Genomic DNA, 8,716 nt, shown 5'->3' on the forward strand with positions numbered 1-8,716 from the left:
GAAATACCAGAGACTAAGAAAGGAATGGTTGTTTTAAAGGGAGGAAGGAAGGGAGACGGAAGAAGAGCTTACAAAGTGGGCAAAAAAAGGATTATGATAAAAAGGGGAGGATTGATAGGAAAGAAGTATCATTGAACTCTCTGAATAATAATTAAAAAAAATGAGGAAAAGAAATATAAAAGATGAAGATGAAGGACAGTAGTTATGGAAGGAGATAAAACGAAGAAAAAGAGATAAATGAAGGATATAGAGAGAAAGGGAATAAGAAGGAAAGGAATTGCAAAAACGAAGGTGAAAAGGATGATGGTAAAAAGAAGAGAGAAAAAATAGGAAAGAAGGATCAAAAAATGCATAAAAGATACGAAAGAGGCAGGAAAATGAGAGAAAAAAATGGGTTGAAAAAAGGGACTAAGAAGGAAAGGAATTACAAAAACGAAGGTGAAAAGGATGATGGTAAAAAGAAGAGAGAAAAAAAGAGGAAAGAAGGATCAACAAAGTGCATAAAAGATACGAAAGAAAATAGAAAGAGGAAGGAAAATGAGAGAAAAAAAATGGGGAAAAAAACAAGAGGTAGCCTAAATATTAATGGAGGAAATTGAGGGAAAAAAAAGGGAAAAAATAAGGGAACAAGGAAAATTGAAACGAAGAGTGGACAGTGCCGAGGAACATACGACGGAGGAGAGAGAGAAAAAAAAAAAAGAAGAGAAAGAGAGAAGATAAAGTGAAGAGAGGAGATAACCGGAGAGGAGGAGGAGGAGGAGGAGGAGGAGGAGGTATTGGTCAGTGACGTCGATTGTTTGGTCATGTGATCGCTCTGTGAGAGTAGGACAAGGGTAGGTCACTGTTATCAGGCACACACACACACACACACACACACACACACACACACACACACACACACACACACACACACACACACACACACACACACACACACACACACACACACACACACACACACACACTCAAGGATGGATGGAAATATACGCTTGGCAAAGGTTTGTTTGTAAACACTTCCTTTCTGACCTTGGCTGAATTAAGAGAGAGAGAGAGAGAGAGAGAGAAAACGACTAGGAAGAATGAAAACGAATTCTAGGTCGAATGTATTTCTTGTATATATCGAGCGTATGGCTGTGTGTGTGTGTGTGTGTGTGTGTGTGTGTGTGTGTGTGTGTGTGTGTGTGTGTGTGTGTGTGTGTGCTAGCCTCGACATTTAAACATTGCCATATCCATACTGCATTTAATTATTGATAAACTATTTTCGTTCATTATTTTATTTATATCAAGAGCGGTCGACTTATTATTATTATTATTATTATTATTATTATTATTATTATTATTATTATTATTATTATTATTATTATTATTATTATTATTATTATTATTATTATTATTATTATTATTATTATTATTATTATTATTATTATTATTATTAATTGTTGTTGTTGTTGTTGTTGTCGGGATCATGGGTGCAGGTCGAGGGGGATAAGGTCAACCAGTGACGTCATGCAGTGAAAGTGACCTCGTGGATGACCTCTCTCTCTCTCTCTCTCTCTCTCTCTCTCTCTCTCTCTCTCTCTCTCTCTCTCTCTCTCTCTCTCTCTCTCTCTCTCTCTCTCTCTCTCTCTCTCTCTCTCTCTCTCTCTCTCTCTCTCTCTCTCTCTCTCTCTCTCTCTCTCTCTCTCTCTCTCTCTCTCTCTCTCTCTCTCTCTCTCTCTCTCTCTCTCACACACACACACACACACACACACACACACACACACACACACAAAGAACCGGATATATATTTTTTCCTTCCTTTCCTCGGTTCGTTCACGTCTTCGTCTCCAGAACGACCTGATATGCATTTCTTGTGTACATACCCACGCACGAACACACACGCACACACACACACACACGCACACACACACATAAAAAAAAAAACCTTCCACACATTTCACAACAATCTCCTCGTCTCGGTCCACACTTCACACAATCTCAACAACCATAGACTCGCTTCCTGACACACCTGCCAATCACTCACACACACGCACATTCCTTTTCTTTACCTGTCAGTCAGTCCGTAAATCCCTTCTATTCTCTCTGTCACGTGATTGGACCAGCGTGAGTGTGTGGCTCCTCTCCCATTGGTCGCCTTGAGGTATGGGGTGAGATTTTCCTGTGTTATGATTGGAGGAGGCGATGGTGAAGGAGTAAGTGGTAAGGTTAAGGTCTCTGTGGTTGGTTGCTTTCCTCGGTAACGTCGCTTCCTGGGCCGTGTCGCTGTGACGTTGTATAGAGTGTATGGCGTGATTTGGTGGTGCCCTGTTTTTTCTTTTTCTTTTTTGTTCCTTGTTTGTTCTTCTGAGTTTTGTTGTTGTTTGTTTTGGTTTTGGTTGTTCGTGTTCTGTTTCCTATTTCTCGTGTTTTTTTTATTTAGTTTCGTTCATCTTCTTCCTTATATTCTCTCTTTCTGATTTTTATTTTTCTTATTTTTTTGTTCTTCTATTTCCTTTCTTTCATTTGGTTGTCGTTTTTAATTTCCCCTTTTCTTTTCCTTCATCTTCTTCAGCATCATCATTTAATTTCTTCATTTTCTTCGTTCATCTTCTTCCTTATATTCTCCCTTTCTGATTTTTTATTTTTCTTATTTTTTGTTTTTTTATTTCCTTTTTTTTCATTTGGTTGTCGTTTTCAGTTTCCTCTTTTCTTTCCCTTCATCTCCTTCAGCATCGTCAATCTTCCCCTTTTTGTATTTTCATCTTTTTCTTCTTCCTTGTTTTCCTCCTCCTTCGTGTTTTCATCGGTATAAATTATTACTTTTGTGGTAGGAATGGGTAACGTTTCCTCTTGATTTGCTATTTTTTCTTATGATTCCTTTTTCTTCTGCTTCCTTTTTCCTCCTTTTCTTCTTTTTCTTCCCTTTTCTTTCTTTTAAGCCTTCCCTCGATTTCTTCTTCTTTTTGTTCTACTTTTAGCCCAAACATTCGTATCATATTTTCTTCTGCTTCCTTTTTCCTCCTTTTCTTCTTTTCTTCCCTTTTCTTTCTTTTAAGCCTTCCCTCGATTTCTTCTTCTTTTTGTTCTGCTTTGAGCCCTAACATTCGTATCATATTTTCTTCTACTTCCATTCTTCTTGTGGTCTTTTCCTACATATTTTTATTTTCATTTTCCCTTCTTTCATTAATTTGTTGGTTAGTTTTTAATTCCTTCCTGCATTCTCTCCATCCCCTTACCCTTCTTTCTTTCTATCTTTCTTTCTATCTTTTTCTATCTCTCTATCTTTCTTTCTTTCTTTCTATCTTTACCTTGCTTCCTACTTTCTTTTCTTACATATACCTTTTTTTCCCTTCTTTATTTCCTTCCTTCCATCTTTCCTTTCGTTCTTTCTACTTTGTTCACCTTATTTCTTCCTTCTCTCTGTCTCAGCTTCCGTCTTTCCTCTCCTCTTCCTTTCCTTACATATTCCCTTTTTTTCCTTCTATCTATCCTTTCTTCGTTTTATCTTTCTTTCCGTCCTTCCTGCTCTCTTTACCTCTCTTCTTCCTTCCATTTGTCTTACTTTCCATCCTTACTTCTTTCCTTTCTTCTTCCTTCCAACCTTCATTCCTTACATATTCCCTTTTTTTCCTTCTATCTATCCTTCCTTCCTTTCATCTTTCATTCCGTCCTTCCTTCTTTCCTTACCTCTCTTCTTCCTTCCATGTCTTACCATCCATCCTTCCTTCATTCCCCTTCTCCTCTCTCCTTCCCTATCACCACCACCACCACCACCAATACAGACCACACCACACCATAACACGTATACGCAAAAAGAAACAAGAAAGAATAACACAAAACACAGTACACAAGAAAGAGGTCAAACCCAGCTATGCGTATATCACAAAAAAAAAACCCACTTTAGTTGTGAAATATCATAGGCAGAAGAAAAAGAGAAATGCCTGTTCATATGCGTCACTTTCCGAGCCCTTGAGTTTGTGATGGAGATGGAGGATAAGATATGTGAAAGTAGGGGAAATAGTTTATGTACTAGAGGTGAAGCGTGAGGAAGAAGGAGCGTAAATAATGTGTTCCGATCCCCCTAATGGTCGGCAAAGGTTTATGTTGTGGGACGAGAGAGAGAGAGAGAGAGAGAGAGAGAGAGAGAGAGAGAGAGAGAGAGAGAGAGAGAGAGAGAGAGAGAGAGAGAGAGAATGCATATGAGGTCAACTTGTACTTCAATGCAGAAACAGAAAAAAAAATGATGCCAAGAAAATGTTAGAGCAAGCAAAATGTTTATAAAAAAGACACAGAAGTAAGAAATAAATGAAAATGTCGTAAAAGCAAGTGAGAAATACTTTTAGAAATGAAAACTAAAAGGTCAGCATGTTGAAATAAAAAAAAAGTAAAATTGTGTTGAAGCAAATGAAAATAATGAAAGATAAGAAAAAAAGAGAACTCGAACATACAAAAATAAGTAATATATAATAATAATAATAATAATAATAATAATAATAATAATAATAATAATAATAATAATAATAATAATAATAATAATAATAACAATGAAGCAAAGCAAAATAAATAAGAAAATAAAAACAAAATTAAGTCAACATGCAGAAATAAGAAATAAATGTAAAAATACGTTAAAGAAAAAAAATAATTACAGAAAAGAAAACAAAAACAAAACAAACATACAGAACATAAGAAACAGGTAAACATTATGACAAGCAAAGCAAATAAATAAAATAAAATAAAATCGAAATAGATGTAAAAATTTCGTTAAAGCAAAACTGGGAATTATTGAAGAAAAGCAGAATAAAACCAGAAGCAGAATAAAAAACAGAATAAAACAATAAAACTGCCTCAGAAAACAAACACCAAACAGGCTCTCTCCAGGCAACGATAAGGCATCAGGGGAACCACTTTTTGCCTACCTGTACTTCTGCTAATGATCGTACCTGTCTTCGTCCCCCCCCACGCCCCCAGACACACCTTGCTTCTCCTCCTCCTCCTCCTCCTCCTCTCCTCCTCTCCTCCTCCTCTTCCTTATCTCCAGCTCCACATACTCACCTCACTCTTTCCTCACACACACACACACACACACACACACACACACACACACACACCTTCCTCTCCTCCCATCTCAAAACACACACAGCTTCTTCCCTCCCTTCCTCCCTCCCTCCCTCCTTCCCTCCCTTTTCCCTCCCTTTTCCCTCCATACTCTCTTCTCTCTCTCCCTTCTTCTCTCTCCACATATCCTCTCTCTCCCTCTCTCCTCCTCCTCCTCCTCTCCTTCTTTCCCAAGTAAATAATTTTCTTTCTTTTCTTTCTCTTCCCATTCGTTGTCTCATTTTCTATTCTTCTCTTATTCTTTACTTCATTTTATTTTCATTTTCTAGTTTTTTATTGTTTTTCTTTCCTAGGTTCTTTCTTCTCATATTATCTCCTTCTCTCCTTTTTTCCTTTCCTCCTCTCCCTTCTTCCTTCTTCCTTCCTTCTCCCTATCTCCTCGCGTGTTGAGAGAATGTAGTCAACAGCTAGACGAGCAACCAAACAAATTCCAGCGCTCCGAAACTTGACGTATAACGAGCGTTTAAAGCGTCTAGATATGTTTTCCCTAAAAAAGCGAAGGATAAGAGGGGACTTAATTGAAGTGTTCAAAATCCTTAATGGATTCGACAACATTAACCCAGATAGTCTATTTCAGAGAGACACCAACACAATAACACGCAGCAACGGTATGAAGTTAAAGGGAAACCGATGTAACACATTGGTGCGCAAAAGTTTTTTCAATAACAGAGTCGTCGATCACTGGAATAGACTCCCACCGTCAGTAGTTAGCGCACAGAGTATCAATAGCTTCAAGTCTTCATTGGATAAGTACTTCAGGGATATAAGATTATACTGACCCTTCTTCGCATGTTTTCAGACAGATTGCAGCAAGACGTCAACCTAAATTCATATTATTCTCCCCCACAACCTAGATGGCAAGTAGCGTAAGTTAACAATAGAGTAAAGCAACAGTTAATGTCCGCATGACAGGTGGAGTGAGGTGTGGGTGCAGTAAGGTGACAGGTTACTGGTGCCGTGCCTAGTACCGCCGGTAAAACGAGGATCAAGCCTCCCCTGTGCCCCTGAAACTACACCTCACCCATCGTGAGTATTAGGGGGGATTCTGGGGCTGCCCTGTGCAGGCCACTCGTCCTCTTTCAGTCTCCTTGTGTTTCTGTGTTCTTATGTTCTTATGTAATGAAGTCATTTTCCCCCACAGCTTAGGTTACCAGTAGTGTAAGTTAAGGGTAGTAATTTCCTCTTATTTCTCTCTTTACTGTAAAATTTCCATGTCCCTTTCTTCCTTAAAGGCACATGGTGTTCTCTTCTAACTATTTCCTGCCGGCACGTTGCCGGAGGGAGAGGTGGGTGGGGAGGAGCCTTCATCTTTTCTGTCCTGTCCTACCACACGTACATTACTAGTAGTAGCGGTAGTAAACAGACACCCTCGCCATAGACCGATAGGTCTTCTGGTGTCTGTTCTTCCTATGTATTCCTATGTATTCCTCCTCCTCTTTCACATCTTCCCTCTCTTCCAGTTCCTCCTTTGGCTAATGTTATTTTTCCTCCTCCTCCTCTTCCTCCTCCTCCTCATCATCATCATCGTCATCATTGTCATCCTCTTTATTTTCATCTCATTCCTCTATTTCTCGGTAATTCTAATATTTGTATCACATTTCCTATTTTCCTTCTTATGTTTTCCTATTTATTATTCTCTTTATTATTCCTATTTCCTATTTATTATTCCTATTTTCCTATTTAGTTTTGTTATATAGTTGTTTATGCTTTTTCTCCTCCTCCTCCTCCTCCTCCTCCTCTTCCTCCTCCTTCTCCTTCTCCTCCTCCTCCTCCTCTTCCTCCTCCTCCTCCTCCTCCTCTGCAACACTCCCACGGGTATTGCATAAGCTGTCCTTCGGTTGTATAAGTCCTCCCCCGCAACGCACAATGGACTTACCCTTCCCCCCCTCCCCCCTCCATCCCCCTTCCTCCCCCTCCTCCCCTCCTGATACCTGGCAATGTTTTCTTTTACCTTATATGGCTGTGACCTTTTAAGGGGTGGGTTAGCTTTTTTTTTTTCTTCTTCTATTTTGTTTGCTTGGGTTTGTTCCTTGTTTGCTTTGTTTTGTTTTTGTTTTTCTTTGTTTATTTTCTTTATTATTCTATTTCTTTGCTTTTTGTTGTTTTATTTATTTTTTTGGTTTTCTTCTTTATCGTTTACTTCTTTGTTGTTTGTTTTATATTCTTGATTTTTTTCTTTATTCTTCTTTGTCTTTTTCTTAATTCTTTTATTCTTCATTCTTTTCTTTTGTTTTCTTTTCTTTTTTTCGTTCTCTCTTTTTAGTCTTTGTTCTGTACTCTTTATTTTTTCTTTACTCCTCTTTATTTTTCTTTAATTTTCATTCTTTGCTTTCTTTATTGTTTTCTTTTCTTTCTTTCTTTCGTTCTCTCATTTTAGTCTTTGTTCTATACTCTTTATTTTTTCTTTACTTTTCTTTATTCTTCTTTATTCTTCAATCTTTGTTTTCTTTATCGTTTTCTTTTCTTTCTTTTCTTCGTTCTTTCTTTCCATGCTTTATCTCAGTGTCCTTTCATTTATTTTCTTTCTCTTTATTTTCCTCATTTTTTCTTTTCTTTTTTATTTTTCCAGTTTGTTTTATTCTTTGCTTTTCTTCCTGTTTTCTTGTTTCTCATATTTTTTATGTTATTTTATTTTTATTTTCCTATTTGCTTCGTTTCATTCTTTATCACTTTTTTCCTTGTTATCTTTTCAGTCATTATCCTCTTTCCTTATCTAGTTATTTTCTTTTATTGTTCTTCATTCTTTCCTAATTTCTTTCTTTTACTATTTTTCTTCCTTTCGTAGATTCTTCATTCTCTTATTCATTATCTCTTTTTTTTTTCTTTTTTTTCTCAGTTTTCCTTTTCTAGTTACTTTCTTTTATTGTCCTTCATTTTTTCCTAATTTCCTTCTTTCATTATTTTCTTTCCTTCGTAGCTTTTTCATTCTCTCATTCATTATCTCCTTTTTTTCTTTCTTTTTCTTCCTTTTTTTCTCAATTTTCCTTTTCTAGTTATTTTCTTTTATTGTCCTTCATTCTTTCCTAATTTCTTTCTTTCATTATTTTCTTTCCTTTTTCTTTTATTGTCCTTCATTCTTTCCTAATTTCTTGCTTTTACTATTTTTCTTCCTTTCGTAGATTCTTCATTCTCTTATTCATTATCTCCTTTTTTCTTTCTTTTTCTTTCTTTTTTCTCAATTTTCCTTTTCTAGTTATTTTCCTTTATTGTCCTTCATTCTTTCCTAATTTCTTTCCTTATTTTCTTTCCTTCGTAGCTTCTTCATTCTCTCATTCATTATCTCCTTTTTTTCTTTCTTTTTCTTCCTTTTCTTCTTAATTTTCCTTTTGTAGTTTCTTTCTTTTATGTTTTACTCTTTTTTTTTTTTTGCATTCCTAGTTTCTCTTCTCTTGTTCTTTATTATTATTTATTTCCTCGTTTTCTTTCCTCACTCTTTATATTTTTTTTACATTTACTTTCATTTTGTTCGTTTTTTGCTTTTTTCTCTTTTTTCTTTTTCTATGTTCGTTTTCTCTTACTTTTGTTATATACTGTTATTTACGTGTTTTTTTTTATTTCTTCATGCAGAGAGAGAGAGAAAATCAACATCCCTCCTCCGTCATATCCTCTCCCCGTCACTTCC

The sequence above is a fragment of the Eriocheir sinensis genome, chromosome 42 (assembly GCF_024679095.1).
Source record: "Eriocheir sinensis breed Jianghai 21 chromosome 42, ASM2467909v1, whole genome shotgun sequence".
Classification (NCBI taxonomy): Eukaryota; Metazoa; Arthropoda; class Malacostraca; order Decapoda; family Varunidae; genus Eriocheir; species Eriocheir sinensis.